We start from the raw sequence: 3,609 nt of genomic DNA on the forward strand, positions 1-3,609 counted from the left end.
GAATCGTGGAGTTGGAGCTCCATTGATGATGGCTTTTTATTGTCGGTTTAACTCAGAGTGAACATACTCAGAGTTGACTGAACAAACTCAGATCAGCTGTTCTGGAACCGGTAACTCAGAGTTTCCCATCTCAGGGTAAATCAACTCAGAGTTCAGGGTTAGACTCAGAGTTTGTTGAACCTCCTACCTGGAATACCCCTCAGCTCTGCTCTCAGGATTTCAGGTAAATAGGTTATGATACAGTGCTTGTTAAGGTTGCTTGTCAACCTTGGACTCAACCTGCCACTGCGCTCTTGAAAGCCGCCATAGAAAAGAGTAGCACCCGACGTCAAACCTCGAGTTTTCCAGGCGATAAAAGACGCAGCATGTGTACGGCCCCTTAAATGGATCTTTGCCAATGTGTGGTTCCGTTCTCAGGGGGTCAGAGGACTCATTTGGACAATGTGAAATGAAGCTCAACATGATGTAAAAGCTTTTGGAAAGCTTTGATGGGCTCTATGCAAACACTGCCTGCCTTTGTGCTTGCTCAGGTGCCTTATGTTTGTGATATTCTTCATCCTGTCTTGGCTTTGGTCAACTTGTCTCTCTGGTGCTAATCCCTTGCGCTCTCATGCGGGAGGTTGATGTTATACTCAGCTAAAACCTGCCAGATTTCGCCCAGAACAGCATCTTTTGGCCGATAGTTTCCCTAGCAGCTGTGTGTGTGTGTGTGTACACGTGTGTGTGTGTGTATTTGTGTGAGTCCTGTTAAACAATGCTGTCGCAGCTCTACATGCCATCGGCCCGTGCGGTAGGGCTGGTGTAATGAGCACTATTTAACAGCTCTACACCGCACTCTGTGTGAGCTTGTGTGTGTGCATGTGTGTGTGTCTGTGTGTGCTTAATTTCTCTAGCCAGTAATTAATGGCTAATCCCTCTAAGTCAAACAAATGGGAATTAAAAGAGCGGGCTACTCAGGCGAAGATCAGAGCACGATTTCAGGGCTTACACTGCTCAGAGGAATTAGATCCTGGCGCGCACACACACACACACACACACACACTATAGAATTCAATGAGCACACACAACAGCAACAGCTAACCTCTAAATGGTTGTTCAGGGTTTTCTGAGTCAAGCCTGTGTCAAGTCCAGCTTTTATTTTCCTGTACAGGGTATTCTACTCTTATCACTAACGGGTGGGATCCTTCTCACTGCAGCTGCCATTGTCTAATAAGTGGGAGAGAGACAAACGGAGACAGAGAGGGACAGAGAGAGCAAGAGATGTGGAGGGTAAGAGGAAGAGAGAGAGACGGAAGGAAGGAGGGGACTGTTTAGGCAGCGTTAATTAAGTTTGGACAGGCTCTCCAGGGAACCATTATGAAAGTCTTATCTGCTAATAAGAAAAAGAAGACACTGTAATTACAGTTCTATATAGAGTACAGGAGCAGAGAGGGAGATGGTATAAGGGAAGGAAATGTGCAGACAGGAGTGAAATATTACTTCACCTGCTTACTCACTACCTGCTTTGTTTCCTGTTGTCAAGCCGTCCTCTTGTAGCTGTGAGTCAGGAGCCCAAACGGACTGTGGTTTTAGGGAATAATTGATGTTTATGGGAGATGTCTGGATGGGTAATTACAATGCCAAAATTATCACCTTGTCCCCTGCAGCTCACAGACTTTGGCACATCAAGTGGAGTTTTCTGTACTGTATGTTAAAGGGCTGGTTCACCCAAATTACAAAAAGGCATAGTTACTGATTTGGTTCTAGCATGTTCAGCTACGCAGATAGTTTTGGTTTTATTTGCGCGTTTTCTCAAAAAGGAATTTGCTATGCACTAACAATACATGTACTTAGACTGTCAGCCTGTTCTCATTCCCACCTTGTCAAATACTGCCGCTTTGTCAGTGACCTGAGTGTTGGATACTGACCCACAAATTCGACCAGATGAGTGTGGGTTGCGTCTGCGCTCTGGAACTGCAGTGGAGCCGATACGTTTCAATTCTAGTCAATGTGTGTGCTTACACCAGTTGCGGCTGTGCTGCGTTCCGGCTCCGTCTCAGCTCCGGCACTCCGGAGCCCTCCGCAACAGATACGCAGGACTTCTATTTTTGCCGGACGCCGGAGCACAACGCAGCAATTCAGCACAGAGCAGATCGTGCGGGGCAGGAAGTCGTGCACAGAAACAAAATAAAACATCCAGTTAATTTTCAAAATAAAATACACAGTGTTCATGGCGGATCATATTTCCCTGCACTACACCTTGAAAACGTCACAATGGGCAGAGGCAGGCCTGAAGTCAACAGGTCAGAGGTTTTTAGACATCATTTCACCCTGTTGACACCATGGACGAGGAGATGTTAATCATGGAGGTGCACCGAGATGTCTTCCTACTACTCCTCTGGTTTTGTGGTTCTGTTTATAGAAACTACATCTTGTTATATTGCGGGATTATGCATGAATTCGCGAGATTTCGTGGGTCCTCGTGACTCCTGCTGTCCGCGGAGCTGCACCGCTCCGCACAGCAAACGCAGCAGGTGGGTGTTGACGGACGGCGGAGCACGCAGCGGATAACCAGCACTGCCGTTCCGCAACGGACACGCATCCAGTGGAATTCCGGCGTAACCTCAAAGGCACCCTTTGTGGCAGTATAATAAGGAGGTGGCAGTCATTGACACAGTGGCCAACAGCCAACGTCGTCAAATACCCGCTCTGTGTCAGTGAACATCTGTGCAAGATACTAACGCACAAAGGCACCTTTTACAGTGTTATGAAACGCACCAGCCGGCGACACTACCGTAGTATAAAGAGTGAGAATGTCCCTATAGGGTGGGTGGGAGTGGTGGTGGATGGGTCAAACAAACACTGAACATTCACCCAAGAACCTGCTGTTCGTTTTCCATGTGAAACCAAATGTCATTGGAGTTATTTTTAATAACAACGTAGCATGCTAGTATGTGTAGCATGCTGCCGTAGTGATATATGTCACATGACATGTGTCACATGATGTTACATTACATTAGTGATAACCGTACTTATTTTGACCCAAGCCATAATGTTTTTCTCTAAACCTAACCATGTGCTTGTTGCCTAAACCTAAGGAAATAAATGTAAAGACAAGGTGTTTTAGGTACCTTGTATGTTTATTTTGAAAAAACTGTATACATGTAACTTGCATAAAATGTACGTTGTACATCTGAAAACGGAAGTGTATTTTGAAAAGACACAATGCATGTAACAAATGTAAATTTATACACAATCCCAGAACATAAAAAACAAATGCAGGAGGGTACCTAACGACTCATATTTTGCCATTTAGGTCCACTTGAAAAGCAGCGGTATTTGACAAGTTGAGATGGTAACAGGTTGTGAGTTACATTATAACGCATTGAAACAAAAATCAGCTCTTATTCCCAAAATGTTTTTTGTCTCTGATTTTAACGTGTTTTTATGTATCGCACTGTGACTGACAACAGCACAGTGTTACTTGTCCATTCATAGTGAACACACTTTTGGCAAGCAAGGGTATGAAATCCCTGAAAAAAAAAAAAAAGAACCACAGTTTCACATCTCGGGTTATTTGGACACTGATGGAAGGCGCTCAGCTGTGGCCACAGACCCCGCCACTCTCCC

This window comes from Epinephelus moara, chromosome 20, assembly GCF_006386435.1.
Source record: "Epinephelus moara isolate mb chromosome 20, YSFRI_EMoa_1.0, whole genome shotgun sequence".
In the NCBI taxonomy this organism is placed as follows: Eukaryota; Metazoa; Chordata; class Actinopteri; order Perciformes; family Serranidae; genus Epinephelus; species Epinephelus moara.